Consider the following 25,109-nt stretch of genomic DNA (forward strand, 5'->3'; position numbering starts at 1 on the left):
CATGTGTGGTTCCTTGGGGTGTGACCTCTACTAGGACCTGTGAGTAATAAACTTCTCTATCTAAATTTCTTTTACAGTCTGTTGTTGACCCAGGACTCATTCACTGGTACCCTATGCTCCACTTAACAAATATTAATTTAACAAAGTCCTAACAGGCGTTCATCAGTGGAGTTGATGGGGAAGTTCTGGTGGAGGGGTGGGAGCAAAAGCCAGAGTAGAGTGGAAAGGAAGAGGGATCGTGAGTACAAACAAGTCTTACAGGGAGTTTTGCTCTCAAAGGAAGCAGAGAATGGAGATATAGCTGAAGGGGAGTGAGGGGGAGGGGTCAAAGAAGGGAGAATATTCTGTCAAAGCAAAAATTATACTGGACAAAGCTAAACAGGCAAGAAAGGTTTTATTCAAGGTTATTGTAATAGGAGAGAGAAGCCAGAATTCATCTGAGCTCAACTCCCCTGAAGCAGGGGATGGTAGGATTTTTAATGGGTACAGTGTGAGGGAGATATAGGTCATCTATGCCTGTTATTTGGTTTTACTCAAAGGGATGTTAAAATTCTCATATCAGTATGATAGAGGGTAGTCTTACAACGTAGAGCAAGGTGCCCACTGGGTGACCTCCTACCCTGCCACAGAAATTTGAGTGATAAGGATAAGTTCTCCTTTGATTGGATTTCAAGAGATGGTTCCAAGGTCTTTGAGAAAGAGGTCTAGGGTTGTAAAACTGACAAAAATGAGCAGGGAAAGTATTTACAATTATAAATTTTCTAAAGAAGATGCTTTAAGAAGAGGAACATCAGAAACCTAGAGTTGAAAAGACTCTTGCCTAAAGTTAAGTCAAGCTGAGGGAGGAGTATTAAAGCCATTTTGGTCAATTTCTAAAATATACATAGCCCTGGTTGGGTAGCTCAATTGGTTAGAGCATCATCCTTATATGTCAAGGTTGCAGGTCCCATCCCCAGGCAGGGCACATATAAGAATCAACCAATGCATGCATAAATACATGAAACAACAAATCCTCTCTCCCTCTTTCTCTCTTTCTCTCACCTCCCCCTTCCCTTCCTCTCTCTCAAAATCAATAAAAGATATATCATCTTTCTATATAAAATTTCTGATATCTACAGGACAATCAAGATTCTTTCTGCTCTCTGTGCTCCAGACTTCGTGGGTCGGTACCTCCATCTGCTCTGCAGCCTGTGCCATGCGCGAGATTGTGCACCTTCAGGTTGGCCAGTGTGGCAACCAGGTCGGTGCCAAGTTTTGGGAAGTCATCAGTGATGAGCATAGGATTGACCACACCGGCAGTTACTATGGAGACAATGACTTGCAGCTGGAGAGAATCAATGTGTACTACAATGAAGCTGCTAGTAACAAGTACATACCTCGGGCTATCCTAGTGGATCTGGAACCAGGCCCTATAGACTCAGTCAGGTCTGGACCATTCGGCCAAATCTTCAGGCCGGACAACTTTGTGTTTGGCAAGAGTGGGGCTGGGAACATCTGGGCAAAGGGCTACTACACAGAGGGAGCTGAACTGGCAGACTCAGTCATGGACTTGGTGAGGAAGGAGTCAGAAAGTTGTGACTGTCTGCAGGGCTTCCAGCTGACCCACTCGCTGGGGGGTGGCACTGGGTCAGGGATGGGCACTCTGCTCATCGGCAAGATCCGGCAGGAGTACCCAGACCGCGTCATGAACACCTTCAGCGTGATGCCCTCGCCTAAGGTGTCTGACACGGTGGTTGAGCCCTACAATGCCACCCTCTCCATCCACCAGCTACTGGAAAACACAGATGAAACCTACTCTATTGACAATGAAGCCCTGTATGACATCTGCTCCCGCACTCTGAAAATGACCAACCCCACATATGGAGACCTCAACCACCTTGTGTCGGCCACCATGAGTGGGGTCACCACCTGCCTGCGCTTTCCCGGCCAGCTGAACGCGGACCTGCGCAAGCTGGCAGTGAACATGGTGCCCTTCCCACGCCTGCACTTCTTCATGCCCGGCTTCGCGCCCCTGACCAGCTGGGACAGCCAGCAGTACCGGGCCGTGACGGTAGCTGAGCTCACCCAGCAGCTATTCGACTCCAAGAACATGATGGCTGCCTGCAACCCCCGCCATGGCCGCTATCTGACGGTGGCCGCTATCTTCCGGGGCCACATGTCCATGAACGAGGTAGACGAACAGATGCTCAATATACAGAACAAGAATAGCAGCTACTTTGTGGAGTGGATCCCCAACAATGTGAAGACGGCTGTGTGCCACATCCCACCCCAAGGCCTGAAGATGTCTGCCACCTTCATTGGCAATAGCACTGCCATCCAGGAGCCGTTCAAGCGCATCTCAGAGCAATTCACAGTCATGTTCCGGCGCAAGGCCTTCCTCCACTGGTACATAGGGGAGGGTATGGATGAGATGGAGTTCATCGAGGCCGAGAGTGATATGAATGACCTGGTGTCTGAGTACCAGCAGTACCAGGATGCCACAGCCTACGAACAGGTGGAGACTGAGGAGACAGAAGAGGAAGAAGAAGAAGAAGAGGAAGAAGAAGGTGAGAATGGGGCTTAAGAACTTCTCAAATACATCGTGCCTTCTTAGTGAACTTCTATTGCCCTCAATCATGCATGGTCTTTGTATACTGTGGTGCTCTGTTTTGCCTCTGTCAGAAGTTCACACTGTTGATGTAATAATGTGGAACTCCTCTAAAAATTACAATACTATTGTCTAAGGTATCTATACTAATTAAAAAGCATGTGTAAAAAAAAAAAAAAAAGATTCTTTCCCTAGTCTGCCCCACCACTTTTGGCTGTGCCTGGACCATTTTAGAAAAGTGTGGTGCAGCCTTACCTTTTTCTAGCTGTTGCCTTCTTTCCAGTTACCTTTCAGGGCTCTCCCTTTTTAGGGCATAACTCTCTTCCCACCTTCTCCGTGGGACACTCACCTCCAGGAGAATTAGGGCTTCTCTCCTCTGCCAGCCCCTAGAGTCTACACTGCTTTTATAGCACCATCTCTGTTTTCAGGGCCTCATTTGATTTTTGAGTCCCTCAGGGCACAAGCATATTTTATTCATGTTATTGGTTCTACCTAAAGAATGTTTGTCTCTCAGTAACATGTGGGGCAATACATGATGCGTATGTTTCAGAGGAGCTGTTGTCCTTTCTTCCTAAAACATAGATTTTATCAGCTAAGGAAAAGGCATAGAACATTTTATTTATAATATTTGGCATGATCTACAGTTAGTGTTTATTTTGAGTACAGGTCTTAAAACAGCTTCCCTGCCTAAGAAGGTATGGGTGAAATAAAGGGAGTGATTGCCTATGTTCCTGACTAATGGCAAGAATTTGACTCTGAATATGTAAGCCTTACAAGAACTATATTTAATAACTCTGCTAGTAAAATGCACATGTTAAGATCTCCTGACAATGAGGACTCAACTAACATATGGATTCTGAGTAAAGTAGTTCATAAATGATTTCTATTTTATATCACATGGAAATACATGCAGAGAGATCATGTCAATGCCAGACAGCTCTATTCCCCAGCTGCATGAGCTGTGGAAGGGAGTGTAGAACTCCATGATTACATATTGATGAGTTGGTTTAATATCAACTTGAGAGAGAGCTTCAACTACAGAGTTGCTGGATTGATGGAGTACACAGAATCACAAACTCTTAATGGTTGGGGTTTGGCAGGAGGTTTCATGGGGTATGGAGCTTTAGGGTTCAACTTTGGAGCCCATGAGAAGAACTGATGCTTTCACCTGTTACTCTGCTGGGGGCTTGCTGTGATTATAGCTTCAGACCTCTGAATGGGGCTAGAGGCAGGGCAGAAAGCTTTAGAATTAGCAGGAGAAAATGAACATGAAGACAAAAAGCAATAAGTGGTCACGGAGCTGCCAAGAGTGAAGGCAGTAACGAGACAATTAGTTCTTACTGACAACTTGAAATTGCCTGCAACATTATAAAAAAATCAATCAGCCTGTGAAAAGCAGTCTCACAGTGACCACTGGATGGTGTGATGTTTGCAATTTGTCTGGACACTAATTTAGAGAAGCCAGAGGGTTTTAACCTAATATACAGCTTTTGGCTTGTACAAAGGTTTTAAAGAGAAGACTCAAAATTAGCTTCAACTAGGGTTATTTTTCTCTAGCCATCTTAAAATAAGTAGAACTAAAATTAGTTGATTACTCATTCCTCCAACCTAGAATCTATTGCTTTTTTGCTGTCCCTACAATGTATTATGAGATGTTTCAGTGCCTTTTTTTCCTACTGTATAATCCTTTGTGAATTATTTCTCTGCCTCTTTTTTCTTCTCTAGTGGCAAACTGTGGAGGGAGAAAAAAATAAAAAATAACTTTTATCCTCACCCAGGACATGCTTGTTTATTTTAGAGGGAAAAGGAGGGAGAGAGGGAGAGAAACATCAGTCAGCTTCCTTTCAAGCAACTGAGGCATGTACCCCACCTGGGACTTGAACCCATGACCATTTGGTCTATGGGACAATGTTCCAACCAACTGAGCCACACTGGCCAGGGCAGTAAAAATAAATTTTCTTCTACCTTTCTAAGTCCTTCTGGCTGGTCTAATAATTGACATGACAGATTAACAGGAGAAAATAACCAACTTTATTATATCTGTACATATGGGTGTTCCCTAAGGGGACAAATAGGGCAGTTAAAGCTTATGTGCCATTCTGGACAAAGGCCAAGGAGGTCTGGGCTTCAAAAGTAAAGTAGGCAATTCACAGGTAGATGAGAAAGAGCCAACACTTGGTAAATAATCTTATTAGACCACCCAGAAACAATGGACTGCAGAGGAGAGTCTTACAGAAGTTGTTAGGCTCCTTCCTGTCTGCAACACTTGGTTTATATTATGCTGAAGTGATAGTTCCCTTTCTTTAAGGCTGAATTTCTTTAGGCAGTAAGGGGGAGGGCCAAAGTTTTCTTTTTGGGTTTTTGTTTGTTTCTTTCTTAAAAATAACCAGATTAAAATAATATCTCATAAATGTTATGTTTTGGAGTGGCAACTCTGCTTTCTCTTAACATTGTTATTGTAGCACTTAAATTTTTTGAATGAGTATACGAAAATATTAGCCTCCTTAATTCATTCTTTTAACAGATGTGGATGCTGAACATATACAGAAACTCCTCAAGGAACTTCAGTCTTGGGAGAGGCAGACGAGCCACCCCACAATTAGAATAGGTACAGAGGTGTTTGTATTATGGTGGCTGTCATAGCAGGGCAGAAGTTGTATGTGGCTGCTAACTGTATCCCAAGAACTTGCCATGTGGCGAGAACTTTGCTCAATGTTTTTTTTTTTTTTTTTTTTTAAAAAAAAGCTCCAAAGGAAGTGGATGAGTTGAGAATAGGAATTCCAGACATAGAAGCAAGTACAAAGTCCCAAGAGTATAAACAAATCTTCAGGTATTACATGATGGCCAGGTGGTAGGGCTGCAGGAAGTCAAAGTACCAATGAGGTGGGCTCAGATCATGTAGGGCCTGGGGTCCAAGGGCGTCCTCTGAAGGCTGTGTGGAGCTGTGGAAGTCTGCACACAGCAGATGCTTACACGTGTTGGTCACGGGGCTGAATGAATGAATGGAAGGACTTTAAGCTAGGGAGGCCTTTGGTTAGATCTGTGTCTTAGATTCTTCTGCCGCTATGGGAAATGGTCTGGAAGGGGTGGGTCTAAAACGGGGGTCTCAACTGGGAGTGATTTTGCTCTCCAGAGGACCTTTGGCAATGTCTGGAGGTAATTTAGCTTGTTAAAACTTGGGGGTTGTTCCTAGTATCTAGGATGTAGAGGCCAGGGATGCCACTACACACCTTCCAAGGCAAAGAACACCCCCCCCCCCAAAAAAGTATTCATCCAAAAATGATGATAGTCCTGAGGTTGGGAAAGCCTGGTATAGAAGGAGAAAGTCATTAGAAAGCACACAAGGTTGCAAATTTACTGAAACTACAGCTGTAATGTACAGAGAAAATGAAGTTTCTTAAATTTGCCTGGAGCTGATCTGATATTCCTCAAGAGCCCCACTTACTGGTTAGAAGGAAAAAAATTAACACTGTTTAGTCTAATGCAGTTTAGAACTTGGTATGATGCAATAATTGTAAAAAGCCCCTTTAGAGAGTGATCGGTTTTTTGAGGATAATTGCAACACCCTCTCCAACCCAACTTTCCAAGATTTTCTCCAAGTTAATATCTGAGCTTGTGGAAGGAGGGACCACATGAGACCTCAAATGATGTCATGGAACCTAGAAAATTCTTTGAAGAACTCAGGCCACTGCTGGGTTGAAGGAACTGTCATCTTACGGATTTCAACCCAGAGAGGCTCAATATTTTTTGGTTTTGTTTACATATTTGTAAACAAATCTTACATGTAAGATTTTTGAGGAAAGGGGTTCTGCTAAAACCACTAATCTGACACACCACTGAGGTCATCTACACTGGACTGCGGGTTAAAGGCTTAGATCATTGTCCTGTGATCAAAACATTTTTATGGGTATTGTGACATTTGTTTTTAGGTTTTACTCCTGAGAATTGGGCTGCCCAAACCTCTTAGTTATGTCCAATTTTTTCATCAGTGTGTAGATGTGAATACAATCTTTCCATTATGGTTAATGTGTCTTCTTCTTCTTCTTCTTTTTTTTATACAAATATAGCACTTTCTCTTTGAAAACTGCCCTCCTAAGGGACCATAATAGATTTCATGGTTCTCCAATGAAGAGGGAAGGTGCTGACTAGCTGTGGGCTCAAACTAGACAATTACAGTAACAACTTCCCTTTGAGGAATAAAGAGCTGGTATTATAGCCTTAAAATTCCCTTTTATTACCAATAAAAAGAAATTTTCACACTTGTCCTATGAATCAAGTTTGAGTAATTCCTTCTGTATGGCTGAATCTCTTCTGTTTCACCATGAGATTAGGAGACAGATGAGAGAAGGGTTGAATAGGGCTGAAAAGGATTTATGATGAGGAGTTAATAATAATCGTCGGCAGCCGTCCGTCTCGAGAGACGATGGTGTAGCTCCTTAAGAGTCTATCTGCACCGCCGAGAATGGCTGTGCAGTCCGACTCGGGAGTGACATGGTATCTGTCTCCTCCCGTGTTGAATCGACATCTTGTGATGACGCTGAAGCTACAGAGCCTGGGCAGGGTGATATGGAGGGTCTGCTGTTGCCCATGCAACAGACCCCCCCTCTCTTCGCAGCTGAAGGGTCCAAGGGAAAGACGGAGTCGATACAGCTTGGCTTCAGGTGCGCTGCAGGAGTTGCCGGTGTTGACTACAACGTCAAACCGCCTTAGGGACTCCGGCTCCGGATTTTCTGTCGGGGTTTACTCCCTTAGCCTTTCCCCTGAAGAGGTATGCCGCAAGGCAGCGGAGGTTTTTTGGAATCAGAGTTTTCCTTCTCTGAGTTAATAATAATTATAAATATAATAGTCAATATTTTGGGGGACTTACTATGTTCTCAACATTGCTCTGAGCAGTTCTCACTTATTAACTCTAACCCTCACCATAGCTCTACAAATAGGTGCTAAAACAGGAAACTGAGGCATGAAGAGATGAAGTAATGTTGAAGGTCATACTTGGCTGAGTCTGATTCAATCAAGCCCGGGTGGTCTGGTTCCAAAGTCCAAGTGCTGGGTTTTCTGTTGTTGTGGACGGACTGTTCTCTCTGCTTCGATGCTTTCTGCATTAGGTTCATCCATCTGCCTGCATTAGAAAAGCAACATCATGTTGTCAGTGTCCTTTAGCAAAGATTTGGAACACTTAGATCCTTAAAGAGCAAGGCAGTGAGCTGTATATTGTGGGGGATTTGATGAACATTCTTGTAGTAGAGAGTGAATTGTAAGCTCCAGAATTCTTCCATTTATGATGGGTCACATTGTCATGGATGGTCCAGCCTGGATTTGTGTGGCCTAAGGACATGGGTCTAGCAGGGCATTGATCATAAAGTCTATGATGAACCTAGCACTATGCCAGCGTTGTGGGGGTTAGAGAGACATCTGCCTGCTTCTTTGCTAACAGTTTGATATATTTGGTGAAGAAAGAAGTTTTTTTAAAGCACTATCTCTGTAGCAAGTACTATGCTAGGCATTTTACATTGGTTCTCATTGGATTCTTCTGACATCCTTGGGAGGTCAGTACTATCCCCGTTTGATGGATAGAAAACTGAATCTTACAGGGACTGAGACACCTGTTTAAGGTCACACAGCCAATAAAGGGCAAGCCCAGGAATCAAATCCAGGAGTAAATTAAAGAACACAGTGTCAGTTTTAATGAGGTCTGTTTATTATGTATGGCTGTCACTGCATTCAAAGAAATGAAGAGCAAGTTAGCTTTGGAGAGCAGTGTTTTTTAACCACTTTCCATGGAATATATGTTTCTTTGCGGGGGGAGGGGGTAGAGTGGGGGAGAGAAACGTTTCTGTAGTCAAATGTGAGAAGTGACATACTATTTTCCTCTTAGTGATTTACAAGGCTCATTAGCTTAACAAGACCCCCAGAAACCCTGCAGAAGGAAAGTTTTATGACTTTGTTTAATCCATCCAGTGTTGCCCAACTTCCTGAGGCATGGTGATCAGAAGACCAGCTTGGGAGATTGTGGTTTAAAGTAAGAAAGCCTTAGGAGAAGCAAGAACATGGCCAACCTGCCATTAGATAAAGTACCATTCGCTTTGTAGCATCTGGAGCCTCTGTGGGTCATCTTAGGTGCCAAAGGAGGAGGGAACAAAGCCATACAGCTCAAACTCATCGTCGCTAGAAGTAATTTCTGTCTGCCAAGTCACATTTGCTGCCCATGTTAAAAGTGTTATTTTTTTTTATTATTGAGATAATTCACATATCATAAAATTCACCTTTTTAATGTATATAATTGAGTGGTTTTAGAAAGATTTGTAAGGTTGTACAATCAACACAGTATCTAATTCCAGAGCATTTTATCACCTTAAAAGAAACCCCCTGCCCATTAGCAGTCACTTCCCATTTACCCTTCACCTCACTGCCTGGCAACCACCTATCTATTTCTGGATTTGCCTATTCTGGACATTTCAAATAAATCACACAATATGTGGCCTTTTATGCCTGGCTTCTTTCAATTAGCAAAATGTCTTCAAAGCTTATCTTATGTATCAGTACTTCATTCCTTTTTAAGGCTGAATAATGTTTCATTGTTGCACCTGCAGTTTGGGAAAGCAAAGTGAGAGCAGGAGAGGACCCAGTCTTCTGTGACTAGGGAAAGGTGTGAGGTGGGTACACCTGTTGTTTTTCTATGTCTGCTGCTCACTTGGAACTGTGGTTTGTGTGAAGGAACTTGCTCCTCAGATCAGGGCAGGGGAACCAGGCCTCGCCCATGAGAGGTTTGGTTCCAGTTGAGGCATGTGACCCAAGCTTGCCTGGATTCATCAGAACAGAGGCCTGTCCCTTGTCTAGAGTCACTGTGGGCCAATGTGTTAACTGTTTTGTTACCACTTGCAGAGACTCTCTGTGAGAACAGACGTAACATAATGAAAAACAGGTCTTGTAAATCACCTAAAACAACAGGATCTCTTAAAGCCCTTGGGTAGTTTTTGACTAGTAACTACTGAAAGGTTTAAGGTGGGTAGGGTTGACAATTCTGTTATCTTGCTTTCCTATTAGAAGGTGAGCAGGTCTCACAAATTCTATTGCATAGACAGACAGCTAGTAAATAAACACGTAATTGCAAGCAGGAGCCAAAATAGTTCAATCAGTTTGTTCTATTAGCTTTATGAATTTCAAAATCCCTTCTCTTTTATGTCTGCAGTAGAGTCTGACTTCATTTTTTTCATGCTTGACTACTGACAACTTTTAAGCCTCATTCCTTTCTCTTCCCCTTCTGCTCTATATGGGTAAGCTAATCAGAAAGTCTGGGTGCTCTTTCTGTGATTCAGTGGTGGGGGGAATTCAAACCATGTAAGCCCCATCCTTTGTGTGAACCTTCCCTCTGGTCCCTCTAATCACAATAAAAACCCAGAGCAGTCTCTTCTCTTTCAGTCTCCACATCTGAATCCAATTTTAGGTTAGGGTGTATTCTGTGTCTGCAGAGTGGCCACATCAAGGTCTTTGTGTTTGAAGATTGACTTGAGGCAGAGATGATAGTATACCAGAGGCAAGATTCTTCTACGTTGGAGTCAGCATCAGATAATCAGAAACCTTCCAAACCTCTAAACCCTTGACTTGACACATGACTACTTAGGGATGAATCTCGGTGGAGCTGGGGAGCACTTGTAGGGGTAAAAGCCATAGCTCTGGCAGAAATGATAGATGCTATTCTTGCAAGGGGAAGAATGTCTCAAATATTCAGACTATCCACATATCTTTAATATCTTTAATTTCACCACTAAGAACCCATTCCTAACATTCATCATGCTAATTAGACACCATTTTCTTAGTCACTGAGGTAATTGGCAAAACCTCTGGTGTTGACAGAGATCTTCTAATTCTTGATCTTTGTAGAGACCCTGAATCGAGCTATACTGGATGCTAGCATTTTTGTGAACTTGACGATTATATGAGCCAATCAATTCCTTGTATGTTTTAGTTTAAGCTGGTATGAATTGGGTTCCTATCAGTTACTCCTAAAATATTTCTGAACAAAACAGAATGCTAGAACTGTAGAGCTGGAGGCACAACAGGCCTATATTTGTCCCTCTTATTTTGCTTCTCAACATTCCTCAACTAAATAGTTTGCCTATATTTGTCCCTCCTACCTTGTTTCTCAACATTCTTCAACTAAATAGTTTCTGATATTTGTATGTTGGGGAGGGAAGAATTCCCCCTTCTACCCTTTTGTTTTTATGTTTGGACTGATAACAAAACAATAAAATTGACACAACACTAGATTAACAGGAGAAAGAAAACAATCTAATTTGTGTGCACAGGAGAATCTCAGTATGATGCTCAGGTTATAAAATGAGGCTCAAAGAAATAATCAAACCAGGTATACTGTTTAGACAAAAACAATATATTTGTGAGAAATCAAAAGGACAAAGATAGTTAATGATCATTATAAAGGAATCTAAGCAAGGTCTGGACATTTGTTAATGAGGAACTTAAAGTAGTAAATTTAAAAGGGGGCAATAGGAATTGATTATCTAGACTTTCGGCTCTGAGTTGTTTAATTCTGGTGCTAAGAGGTATCTTCCAAGTGCTAGAAAGACATCTTTCACATGGGAGATTTATTTTCTGTATCTAAGGACACATGGAGGGTCAAGATGCTCTCCTGGACCAGCTGCTGGTCAAGTAACTTTAATTGTATGTAATCAATATGCCATTTTGGGATATTTTGGGGTATCTCATCTTGGGCCCCAACACTGTAACTTCATGTTTAAGGAAACTAGTAAAATCTTCAGTATCCTAATCTAGGCTCAGTTCTTACTACCAGAAAATGCAAATCTCCTCTGCTACAATGTTAAGTATTGTTCTAAATTCAAAAGCTGCTTTAGTGAAACCTTCTTCCACTTTATTCCCCTCAAACCAAACTTCATGGATGGGCACTTTGTTAAACAAGTCTCCAAAAAAATTAAAGCACTGGAACAAAAATGGAAAGCTTTGCTCAGCCTTGGAATACATGTTAACAGCACAGGAGGCAGGAGAATCCTCAAGAATAAACATAACCACAAAAGAAAGATCCTTATTTTTCAAGCAAATCAGCATTTCCAGAGGACTTCAATGTTCTGAAAACCAATCCAGGTTAGAAGCAACTGAGGGCTCTCCTGATAAATTCCCGCCTCTGCTCCAGGGTGAAAATTGGTTGTTTTCCACTGGATCTTTGCCTTTTTGGTTCTTTGAGTCATTCAGTGTTTATAACAGCAAGATGAGCAAGAGTAGTTTAAAAGCCTCTACACAGAGTTGGGTCCATTGGAATTTGGAGAAGACCAATAGTTTTTGCACCCCAGATGTGTGTGTGCCCCTTCTGTCTGATGCCTAAATGCAAGGCACTGTGTTCTATGCTGATGAGGTGATGGGGCCCCCTACACAGAACTACATTCGTTGACCTTACGCTCCAGTGAGAAGATGCTTAATAAGCAAGGAAAGGGATATGTGACTAAAATGACTTCTAAAATTAAATAGTGCTGCAAAGAAAACTAATAGTAAGTAGAGGGAGAAGACAGCCGATAGACCTGTTAGAAGTAACAGACAACATTGAGAGATTTCAGAAGTGGGGAGGGAGGAGTCAGCTTCTTACTGAGGTAAACCAGATAAAACTTCAGATGAAAAAGGGCACTGTTATCCATCTGTTTGTGCACCTAAATTGCTTCTTATAACAAGGCCTTTGTAAGAGATCTAGCAGTAAGTTTATTGGACATGAGTATTGTTAGGTAGACTTAGCAGCTTGTCATTTAACAACTGGGGGGTTGGTTGGTAATCATTCAAACCTTGTGTGCTTGACACTGAGGATATGACATAGAGGCCTTGTTTGAAAGTTGTTTAGGGTCTGGCTACTTGATGTGTGGGTCACTGACCAGCATTGACATCCTGGGAACCTGTTAGAAATGCATAATCTCAGACCTGACTCCAGACCTGTTAAATTAATTTGCTTTTTATTTATTTGTTTATTTTGAATAGTTCTTTTTTTTTTAATATGCTTTATTGATTATGCTGTTACAGTTGTCCCAATTTCTTTTCCTTTTGTTCCCCTTCACGTATTGACAACCCTCCCTCCAGTTGTCCCCCCGCTTAGTCCATGCCCATTGGTTGTGCATATAGTTCTTCTCAGCATCTTCCTATCTACTCCACTCCCTCCTACTATGCTTCTTAATTCCTGTACCATCTCCCTCCCTTTCTCCTCTTCCCCCTCCTAGCTGACCCCCCCAAATGTTCCCCATACCCATAATTCTTTTCCCACTCTCGTTGCCTACTTAATTTGCCTTTGTTTTGATTCCCTAGCTTCTGTTGTTGGTTGTTGTGATACAGTTTTCATTTTAATGTTCATAGTTTACGATCCTCTTTCTCCTAAACAAGTCCCTTTAACATTTCATATAACAGTGGTTTGGATCTGATGAACTCCTTCAATTTTACTTTGTCCTGGAAGCACTTTCTCTGCCCTTCTATTCTGAATGACAGCTTCTCTGGATAGAGTAATCATGGTTGTAGGTTTTTGCTTTTCATTACTTTGACTATTTCTTGCCAGTCCCTTCTTGCCTGCAGAGTTTCTTTTGAGAAATCAGCTGACAGTCTTATTGGGACGCCTTTGTATGTAATTCTCTTCTCTCTTGCTGCTTCTATGATTCTCTCTTTATCCTTAATTTTTGATGGTTTGATTATAATGTGTCTTGGTGTGGTTCTCCCTGGGTCCAGTTTTTTTTGGAACTCTCTCTGCTTCCTGGACCTGTAAGTCTATTTCCTTCCCCAAGTTAGGGAAGTTCTGCTTCATTATTTTTTCACATAACTTTTCAATTTCTAGTTCTTCTTCACCTTCTGGCAACCCTATGATTCAGATGTTGGTCCGCTTATAGCTGTTTCATAGGTTTCTGAGCCTCCCCTCATTTTCCTCACTTTTCATTTCCTCTTTCTGCATTGGCAGACTGTTTGTTCCTTCCTTACATTCCAATTTGTTGATTTGCTCCCTGGTTTTCTTTCCCTCACCACTAGTTTCGTATGTGTTTTCATTCATTTCAGCAGGACTAGCTTCATTCCTTCCCTGTCTTGTTTAAGATCTGCTGTTAGGTCTGTAAGCATTAGTATAATCAAAGCTCTGAACTGTGCCTTAGAAAGATTTCATATCTGTTGAGCCGTTAGATTAGATATTTGCTGGCTGGTCAACTGTGTCACTGGGATCTCTATCATGATCTGTGCCATCTTAACAGTTTTGTGTTTACCTTTGCTTCCTGGGAGGGGCTGTCACACCTCCTACTCTATAGCGGGCAGAGCCCTGTGCACTTATTACTACTGGGCAACCCTTCTCACCACACTGTGGCATTTTGTGTAGGGCCAGGGGTCCAAGATGGATTCCTGCTGTTTACTCTCCACTGAGAGACTAGGAGCCTCCTCCTCCATCCCCACGCCGTCCGGGCCTCACAGTCCAAGGCAATGGGGGTCTGCTTCCCTGGTGTTGGAATTGCAAGCTGATAAGTTTGGTCTGCAGCCAGGGGTGCTCCCCAAGTTCTTCTCACCTCTTCTTAAATACAGGTGTCTGTGCTTACTACCATCTTGCTGCCATTGCTGCTGCTGTCACCACCAGCACAACTTGACCTCTCTGCCCGAGGTTGGCCCCTCCTACTCATCCAGATGAGTACCACTTCTTTATAACTTCATATGTTGGACTTCCATGAAGCTTTATTTTCTGGAACTTCTGGTTATTTCTGGTTTTGCAGTAGTTGTATTCCTTCTTAGTTGTGGAGGGAGATGGAGTGTGTCAGTCTAGGCCTCCATCTTGGCCAGAAGTCTCTGAATAGTTCATTTTTTATTGTATTTTTTCCATAAACATTCCCCACTCCCCATACTCTCTTCCACTTCCACCCACCCTTCTGCCCCCAGCAATCAACACACTGTTGTCCAAGTCTGAGTTTTTTTCTTTTTTCCTTGATCCCTCCACCCACCCCTTCCCTCAGAGCTGTCAACCCACCCTCTTTCCATGAGTCTGTCTCTATTTTTCCTTGTTAGTTCAGTTTGTTCATTAGATTCCACATATGAGTAAAATCATATGGTAGTTGTCTTCCTCTGATTGGGTTATTTCACTTAGCATAATGTTCTTCAGGTCCATTAATCTGCTTTTTAAACGAGATCCCTGTGATTCATGATTTGGAGGTGACTTACTTAACATTCAAGAAGCACTTGCTTAGGTAACAGAAGTAAAGATGAATAGATCTGAAATCTGCACTTACCCCAGGACATAAGTGTGTTCATGGAAAGAGGCAAGTAAATATATGAGGACTTAATGTGAAAGCTACAAGCAGGTAACAAGGGGCTTCAAGAGTGCAGGAGAGGAAGTGAGTGATGCTCAACTGATCCTGGTGGATGGGGAAGTGGAGGAAGCTTAAGGAAGGCTTCTGGAAATGCTAAGATGGGAAAAATGATCTAATGTGTATAAGATTTTTAAGTGGAGTAAAGTCAGGCTGATTTGCATTTGATGCACTGAGGAGTTTGTGGGAAGATGGTTTTGGGAGTGTAGAGCAGAATATAGGAGACCAGAGTCAGATGAGACCAGAAAGACCTGAAACCTTGTGGTTGGATTCATCCAGGCTCAGGAAGAACCACTGGTAGGTGTAGGTAAAGGCAGTAGGGAGCAGGCCAGGACTGGAAGAAACATGATGCTTGAGTTGATTTTATTCTTTACTGAATCTTACCAGATAAACCTACATGAGTTTTCCCCCTCCACAGTAATTACAGATCCCCTCCACCCCAGCCCCACCACTGGCTTGCTCCCTCTTCTCTGCATAGAGTACCATTTGGAGGTCAGAGGTGCCTTGACCCAGCTCAGAGCTAATTGGCCCTAAATGGTAGTTAGTGGAGTGAACAAGAAAGGAGGGACAAACTGGCTTCAATTATTGGCACATCATCACCCCTCCTTTTTACTCTGGGTTTCTTGCTCATAAATGTATGTAGACTTCCTAAAAGTGTTGGAGAACTTTCCAGGGAAGGAGGAAAAACAGTGTCATTGACTGTTAACAATTTAGAGGTTTCTATATTTAGCAAACAAAAAGCAGATCTGAGATTGAATGACTGTTGCCAGGGACTAAGTCCAAAAGTCTCCTTGACTTCATTTTAGAACAGTGGTTTCCTGAACAATTACTTTTAAAACAAGATTTTTTTTTTTTTTAAACACAAAAGCTCAGTATATGAAACAGTTGAAAGTGATGCTCCTGCTGGGTTGGGGGGGTGGGTAGGGGCTGGTGATCATGAATCTCTCCCACATTGGACCCCTATCTGTCAGAACAAGGAGGCAGCTAGGACGCACACCTGGAGTTTTGGTATATGCTAATCAACCTAACCCTGGCTGGGGCTCCCAAAGGATATGCTGATAGACTTAGTTATTCCCAAAGGATATGCTGATGGATTTAGTCTTCCCAGGGGAAATGGTAATGGACCTAACCTGATATATTAACTAACCTGGTGGGGGAGAGGGGAAGCAATGAGATGTAAATGACCTACTGAATATGTTGATAAGCAAACTCACCCTCACCAAAATGTGTGGTTGACATGTATAAAAAAGGTGCCTGGAGAAGTGTGGGTGGGACTCCTGTGGGCCAATGAGGAGGACCCACATGAACTCCGAGAGTGGTCAACAACAGCTTGTGGGCAGGGGAGCAGTGGGCTGCGGCAGCACGTCCCAGGCTTACCCCCGACCCTGTCTGTCGGAACCCCCTTGCCCCCTCCTTTTGCACCCGGCTGGAGAGATCTGCCTGTCTGATGACTTCTGCCTCCGGACCTTTTGCCATGGCCTGCCCTCCATCCAAAGCAGGTACTGACCAGTTTAGTTTTGTCTCATTGGGTGAGTCTCTTGTCAGGTTGACTGTCTCGTTTCTGAGCCTCCTGTGGCTCTGCTCGAAAATCCTAGGCCTAGTTTGGTCTTTTTGGGGCCTTGAGCCTCGTTGAACTTCCAGCAGTGGCTGGGGATGCCCACCCTGTGGACAGTTCGTTTGAGACCTTTGCGCCTTGGAGACTCGCGCTCTGTTGAACTTCCAGAGGTGGCTGGGGATTCCCTCCCCCTGGACAGTTCACTCAGGGCCTTTGCACCTCATAAAATCAGCAGCTTAAACGGGGACACCCCTTAACATTGCCGATTTATTTAGTCTCAGACTCACCCTCTGGGTCGTTACTCTCAGTGCCATGGGAGTGTTAGAAACAAGGACATAGTGACTCCCAAACCAGTAAAAAGTCATTAGTAATAAAGGGCAAGTGTAATTAAAGGGTCTTAAGGGCAAATGTAGTTAAGAGGATCTCTGAGAAGGGAGCTGGCAGCACTGGCATATCTACAAACCACAGAAGGGGCATTTAGATAACAGTGTTAGATTGTAACTCCGGAGTAACCAGTAATGGAGAAACGGGGAAGAAGGAGAGGGGAGGGGGAGCTAACTGCGTTAGGGTGGGGAAGCTAATCGCTCTCACTTTAGGGCAAGGAAGATTATCACTTTAGGGTGGCAATTTTAGGGTGGAAAAGATAATCACTTTAGGGTGACAATTTCAGGGTGGGGAAGCTAAGACTATAAAACCAGGTTCCTTTGTCTACTTGACGCACACATTCTCCTGGCTGTGAGGTTGCACCCGGCTCTGCAGACTCGTGAATAAAGGCCTCGTTTTACTGCTCAAGTCCTGTGTCCCGGTTTTTATTGTGAGTGTTTCTCACAGAAGCATATCAGTCTCTGCTAAGAAAGCTAATTTTTCTCTCTACTGTTGCCTGGCCTCCATATTCTTTTAATAATCAACACTGTTGGCCAGAACATGGAACATTTGACTTCGAAATTCTTACTGACCTCTACAAGTTTCTCAGGCATAATGGCAAATGATCCCAGGTTCTTCGTCCACACTTCCCTCCCCTTTCAGCTTTGGCCTGACTGCAACCTATACTTCTCCAGGAGGTTATGAGACCCCATGGGTCTATTAGGGTACATGTCTCTTTTTCCCTGTCCTCAGAACTCACCAGCATTTTTCTCCTCTCTCTGTCTCAAACCACCCACCACTCCCCACTCTCTCCCCTCCATTATCAGCCATTTGGAACATCTCAGCTTTGGGGTAAAGGACATGCTGTGCTGTGGGGGTGGACCATTCAAATTCTATAGACCAGGATTTGGAGGTGGAAACAATGAAATCTGAATTGAGTGCTTAGGTTCTGCCTGGGCTCTGAAGATAAAAGAGACACTTCCTCCCTCCGCCCGAGTTCTTGGGCATCCCTATGTGAGAGTGTCTGGGGTCAACCCGTAAGACATGCAGGGGCCTCATAGGGAACTCCCATCACTGTAATTAATATAACTTTGGCTTGTACAGGGATGTACAGTATAAGGGCTGGTCACCTAGCATTTCGAGCCCTCCTGGCTGTTCTGGACAGTCAGGGGAAAAACCGAGATATGTAAGAGAGTTAGGGATGACTGAAGGAGTAATGGCCTTTGGGAGCTCTACTCATAAAACAGCACACTTTGACCCACTATGTGGATTCCCCAGCCATTTTCTGCTTCTAAATCTGGCCAAAGGAAAGTCAGTTTAAAGTATTGGTCTGTTGTAAGCTTACAGCATTTCTCTCCACACCCAGGTGACTTTAGCAACTCAATTTGCATCTAAATACTCCTTGTCAGAAGAGAAGGAAAACTCTGACTCCAAAAAAAAAAAAACCTCCGCTGCCTTGCGGCATACCTCTTCAGGGGAAAGGCTAAGGGAGTAAACCCCGACAGAAAATCCGGAGCCGGAGTCCCTAAGGCGGTTTGACGTTGTAGTCAACACCGGCAACTCCTGCGGCGCACCTGAAGCCAAGCTGTATTGACTCCGTCTTTCCCTTGGGCCCTTCAGCTGCGAAGAGAGGGGGGGTCTGCTGCATGGGCAACAGCAGACCCTCCATATCACCCTGCCCAGGCTCTGTAGCTCCAGCTTCACTGGAGAGGACACTCCAGCGTCATCGCAAGATGTCGATTCAACACGGGAGGAGACAGATACCGTGTCACTCCCGAGTCGGACTGCACAACCATTCTCGGCGGTGCAGATAGACTCTTAAGAAGCTACACCATCGTCTCTCGAGACGGATGGCTGCTGCCGCCGCTGACTCCTTGTCAGAGCAGCAATGTTAACATTGTCTGGTAAATGTCTCGATCTCACTCCTAGAGAAACTGCCACACCCTGCAGGCCCTGGGTGGAGCATTTAAAAGCCACTAGGGCACTCCCTGCAAAAAAGACTCCCAAGAAAGAATAAGCTGGGACGTGGACTGGGACAGAACACTAGGCTTTCCTGCCAGCCAGAAGAAAAAATCCACAATGTTAGGCACACAGAGAAGCAATCACAGTCCCATCTCTGTGTTGCAATTCCCCACTTAGGTTTAGATCTAGAGAGGAGAGAGCAAGATTTTAGCCTGCAATGAAAAGTCCTGGCTTTTCCAGGTCCTGATCTTAAGTAGGCCTTCTCGTTCAAGTTGCATCACTCATAAGTCTTTTTCCCTTTTCTCTGACTGCTCCATTTACATCCCAACCACCCTCACTTCTATCTGCTTTGCAAAGTAGTTGCTGTGTTTGTTTTCTGGCCAAGCGTCCATGTAATCACCTAGCAGGAGATGATGCTATTCCTTGCTTGCCTGACCCAAGCCTCACCAGAAAGGCTGTAAAAAAGTTTTTCCTATATCTTCCTAATAGCTAAGGTTCTGTTTAGTAAAATAATTGTATGTTGTGGTATATTACTCAAATACTTAACTAATGTTCAAAAATTCATGTGTCTCAATTCTAAGAACTGAAGTTTTCTCAGCCTTTATTAATGTTACATATCTTTTATCACTTTAAATAGTCAAATATCATTTCATAATATATATTCCTTAAATCAAATGTTTGATAATATTTCCAGAATTTAAAATTTAAAGGACTTTTCCTTATGGCTTTGAGGTATTTCAAAGGGCCCTTGAAATATCTCAAGGATTTATTCTTTTCTTACAAAAAAGAAAATTTTAGACTAATCAGGCTTAATACATTTTAAAATACTTGGAAAGCTTTGTGAGATAAGGAAATTCTGCGAGAATCCCCAAAAGTCTACAAAGTTCTAGTATACTTTTATTTATAATTATAATTATTTTAGAATGTTATGTTGCAGGATTGCATATGTCACGGATCATCTGAGCATGTAAGTCACAGATGGTCTGTAAGTTAAAGACAGTGAAGGGAAGGAAAGAGAAAGAAAGGAATTAAGGAATAAAGAAAGAGACATGAGCCATATCCATGTGTGGCATGGGAAGGAAGGACATGGGAACTGGAAAAGAAATAAGGAAAAGTAAGCATATGGTTAAATCTGAAGGAGTAAAAGGTATTCAGAAAGTTTGTGAATGTTGTTGAAGGTCTGTGGAAAGTTGTAAAGATAAATGGAAAAGACAGTGAAAGTTTGAACCTGAAGAAAAAGAAACCTCAGCTGCTTGCTTTCTGATCTTCTGTTTCTGCTCTGGAAAGGAAATTAAGGTTTCCCAGGGAGAGTTAAGGCTTCACACTATGTAGGAAAGTGAACAAGGGAAAGTGTAAGGCATGGAAATGAAGAAGGTTTGTGAAAGGTATATAAAAATTTTGTTAGAAGTTTGTGAAAGTTTTGAAAAGAAATAGTATGGTTTTAGTAATGGAAAGTATAGGGCATGTATATGCAATTTTAGTAAGTATTAGAAGGACAAGAACTTTCCTTCCTGATCTACATTTTTCTCCCTACCTGATCCCTCTAGAATTTGGCCTTCTGAGGGATTGAGTGATGACTCCATGTTTCTTTGCATGAAACTAATAAGACTGGTTGTTAACAGGCGTTTTGTCAACTGAGGCTTTGATTGGAATGTCATACCTGAAGGAGGCATGCCTGGGCTCTGATTGTTACCAGAAAGCCTCAAGTAACTGGGGTTGACTTTCAAAGATAACGAAAGCCCATGAAGAAAAAGCCTCGTACCTTGGTGGGTTGTGTGATTCATGACAATCTTTCTTGGGAAGGAATGAAGATTGCTTTCCTGAAAGATGGCTAAAAAGAACCTTAAGGCACAATGGAGAACCTCAAGGACTTGAAATAAGCAGGTGTTTACAGGAGAGGCCTGGTGGCTGGTGTGTGGCCCAACTTTTGTGCCCTGAAGGGCGGACTAAACAGTCAATCTGAAGGTTCCTTGTGTGAGTTCCAGCAAAGTGGACTTAAAGGTCATATGTGACCAATGGCTGCTCTTGTGTTCATGCAAATGAACAGGTTAAATTAAAACTGGACTTAATGCAGTCCCTTTAATGACAATGAGGAGAAAAATCGTGATTTAAGGAAAATCACAATGCTCACTGGTGGACTATAGACTAGTACAGCTAGCTGTCTTCAAAGTTTATTTTCATTTGGAAGTTGAAACTGGGTTTGACATCATCAGAGATGCTCAATGTGTAGGCAAGAAGAATCTGTCAAATTGCAGCTATTAAATAGCATTCCAAAAAGAAGGCTTTGCAACTGAATGTCTTCCCAAGACAGTCTTACAGACTCATTGACTGAGTCTCTAAGGTTGTGGTGTAAATTAACAATTTTGCACAAGTTTGCTCATTGCAGGTTTGTCTATCCACCTGACCCATTTCAGCCAGGGCACCAAGTCTTACAAAAGACCTGGAAGACTCAAGGCCCTGACCAGCAGCTGGCCAAACAATAGACTGGTCCCTATGATGTCCTGTGGACAACGCATTCTTCCCTGAAGCTGATGGGAATCAAATCCTGAATCTGCCACACAGCCCCATTATTAATTATACTATTTTATCCATAGGACTGTCAGTGCAGCTATGGCGCAGGCAACCCAGTTAACCAGAATGCTGAGAGATTATCACTACCAGCCCGTCCACCAGGCTGAGATGTACACTGCTTGAACAGGAGTAAAAGCCCCACGACCCATTCTTACACCTTTGCTAACACTACTTTTAGCTCTCATCCTAGGACCTTGTCTACTGTGACTCCTTGTCAGCTTCATCAGAAGAACCATCAATACAGATATAGTACAGACAGCTTACACCCCCATGCTCCTGTCTACTCCTCGGTACCAACCCCTGCCAGCCCAAGAAACATTGGAAATAAAGACACAGAGGGTAATGTACTCTCTAACTATGCCCATATGTCAGCAGGAAGTAGTCAGAACGACTGCAATGCCCTTTTCCTTTAAACCCTCCATCCATGACCCTGGAGCACAGCATTGTTCTTTTTATTACAAATAAAATACTGGAAATGTCAGAACAAGGAGGCAGCAAGGATGCACACCTGGAATTTTCGTATACGCTAACCAAACTGGTCCTGGCTGGGGCTCCCAAAGGATATGCCGATGGACTTAGCACATTCCCAGAGGAAGTGCTGATGGACCTAGCCTGATATGTTAACTAACCTGGTGCGGGGGTGAGAAAGCAATGAGATGTAAATGACGTACTGAATATGTTGATAAGCAAACTTACCCTCACCAAAATGTGCAGTTGACAAGTAAAAAAAAGGCACCTGAAGAAGTGTGGGTGGGACTCCTGCAGACCCACGAGGAGGACCAGGAGTCACCATTCCCCATTCCTTGTTCCCCATTCCCCTTGCTCCCCATTCCCCTTGCTCCTAAGGGCCCTTGAGTCAGTCTGGGAGTTGCCTCTCCCCTCCACCCCCTTCTCCTTTTTCCCTCAATAAATCTGTTGCCTGCTCCCACAGTGGTCTTCGAGTGATTCCTCAGAACAAGGCTGCCCTGACACTATCTACCCAGGACTGTGGAACCACAGGGTTCTTGAGAAACCAGTTGGAAATTAATGTTTTGCTATAAAAAGATACACCAACTCAAGTCTTCTATAGATGGCAACTGTTAGCAAGTCATATATGAGTATATTCCTACAAAACCAATCATGTTGTCCTAAGACGAAAACTTAAAATAACAAAACCAAACCAAAAGAGACAATAGACAAAACAATTGACCCCTGTAAAAATGCTTAACAACTTGGATTTCAAAAGCAAAAGACAAACATAAGCTTTAAACTGAGTGCATTCAATCATGAAGAAGGGCAAGTTCTTAGGAAGATCAGGGGCTGGATGTCTCCCAGTCTATTCAATTTACCACTCACTGGAGGAGAGACCAGTAGAGGACAGCTTAGTCTCTGCCCACCTCTCTGGGATGATTGGTGCTGGTGGGAGCCAAGCAGCCACAGTAGAGTGGGCCAGCAAACCACCTGCCAGCGTGAGTCAGCCTGTGTCTTGAGGACAGCAATTTGGAGGCTGTTTGCTTCTTCCCACTCCCAAGCTCCAGCCTCCCCTCAAAGACAAATAATTTGTTTTTAAAAAGCACACACACAAATGAAGGAAATTCCCCAAAGAAACTTACCGGGGAACAATAAAAACATTCATTGTAAACTGCAGGTTTGTCTTCTGACAGGTTTTGTTTGCACATGATAACAATTACAGGTAATTTTTTATTCCAATTGGAGGAGTAGGTATTAAAAAGAGGGGGAGAAGGAGAAGGAGAGCAGGTGGGTTTCCCTAGTGCCTTATTCACTCTCAGGTCTACAACCTAACACGAATGTGGAGGCCTAGGCAGTGTCTCCTCATTCCATTAAGTGAGATCTAATTGTGGCTGTTCCTTCTGTTGGCAGATGCAGTTTCTACATAACAACAGCCCAGAGACAGGGCTGTGTGATTAATGCCTCCAGTTGTCACATGCCCCATTATCTGTGCATTTGCATAACTTAATGGTTTAGGACAGGGGAGAGAGGATGCTTAATTTAATGTTTAGCGGGCCCTTGATAGCTGAATAATTTAAGAACTGTCAAGGGGGGTCAGTCCTGCAGCAATTCAGCAAGACAGCTATGATTTCTGCATATCGTTAAAATTCTTCCTTAGGATAATTTTTTTAAGGAAAAAGAAAAGAACAACAATGCCTGAAAGGAAGAACTGCCTTTTTTTTTTTCCTTGTTAACCATTTCTTTCCCAAAGCAAATGGAAATTTTATTTTTTGACAGCAAATGTCTGAAGATAGCTGGACTTCGGTGTATGTCAGGGGGAAGGTTACATTCACTTTCTTCATTTCTCTCCTGCCTGGACCCCAGGAACTTCTTCCCCCCAATCTCCTCTGATGCTCTTTGTCCCCTAAGCCATCTCACCCATTTGTGCCCCTTTTTGTGAGCCATTTGCAATCCTCTCCCCCTCCCCCGCAGCCTCTAGCTGAAAGGAAGATGGGGGAGGGGAGGGAGGAACATAATTTGCTTAAAATCAACAGCCCAACCTGCTTTCACTAGGAAACACTGTCAGTTTTATTAGTTGTTAATGAACATTATTAAACTAATCTGTCATTTGTTTTCTAATTATGTGTCATCAGGCAACACAGTGGCAGTCGAGGTGACTGCTGGTGAACAATTTCCCTCCTTAAATCCTTTTATTTTTTAAAGTAACAGCCTGGAATGATTAGCAATAATTTGAACCTAGGCTATTTCCCCCCCTTTTCCTTCATCTTTTAATTTTTCTTGCTCATATTTCTAACATTGCCATGATCTTTATCACCACCCAGACTCTACAGTCCACCCCCAGAGTTAGACTCTGGCCCATGCCAAACTTCGGGCAGCCCCACTTCTGAAGTCTACAGCTTGATGGAGACCACAGCTTCTCATTTTCATCATGATTTTATGGGTCTGGAAGTTGGGCAGGACTCAGTGGCTTTGCATTGCATGGACTGGGTCACTCAGTGTCCAGGTGGTCTGCAGGGGCCAAGTTGAGTTTGTTTATATGACTGACACTTTGATAGAAGAGTCTGGTTGGATGCAGGGCTCAATGCCCACCCTCTTCTCTCTGTGGTTTAGGCCCCTCCATGTGATCCCTTTAGTAGGGTTGTTACTGAGCAAAAGGGGGTTCTTTCATGTGGCACCTTGGTGTAAAACCCAACAACTAGTGTTGAGGAAAACAGGTCTATAATATTCCAACCTGGGGGGTTGGGGCTGTGAGCACTCCTGCTCAGAGTCTGGTTCTCCCAGTGGACCCAGCATTTCCCTTGCCCCCCAAAGGCTATAAGCCAAAAACATGCCCAGAAGTTCCCCATTTCTTATGTCAGCTCTCTTCTTCAGGACCTGGGGTATGATGTCATCAGCCCCCGTTTAATAGTCCAGGAAAGCATGTGCCATGTTGCACTGGATCATGGTGAAGTCCAGATTTTAACAGAGTCCTTTCTGCCTCCTCCAAGTTCCAAAAGTCCAGGCTTTGGAGTCCACTGAAGTTGGCACAATTAAAGCAGCAGCAAGCTGGCTTTCTTACTAGCCCAAGGTGCATACTAGCCCAGTCTCTACCAACTGCATAGCTGCTCCTTCCTTCTCAGACTGCATGGCCCTGTGCCCTTTCAAAACCATATGGTTTTTCTCTCTTTACAAATTGCATGGCATTCTCCCTGCTAATGGCTGCCACCTTATTTTTAAATTCCCGACCATGGCCTGTGACTCAGTGGGCAGGGTGACAAATCGTGGCCACCAGTGGAATCTCATGCAGGCCCCT

The 25,109-nt window shown here is 43.4% G+C and overlaps 1 pseudogene; it reads left to right on the top strand.

The window, feature by feature from the left end:
• The first annotated feature begins 1,186 nt into the window (after window positions 1-1,186).
• On the top strand, window positions 1,187-2,563 carry LOC150013214 (tubulin beta-2A chain pseudogene; annotated as a pseudogene).
• Window positions 2,564-25,109: the final 22,546 nt, after the last annotated feature.

The sequence above is a fragment of the Furipterus horrens genome, unplaced genomic scaffold (assembly GCF_987537825.1).
Source record: "Furipterus horrens unplaced genomic scaffold, mFurHor1.1.pri manual_scaffold_4, whole genome shotgun sequence".
In the NCBI taxonomy this organism is placed as follows: Eukaryota; Metazoa; Chordata; class Mammalia; order Chiroptera; family Furipteridae; genus Furipterus; species Furipterus horrens.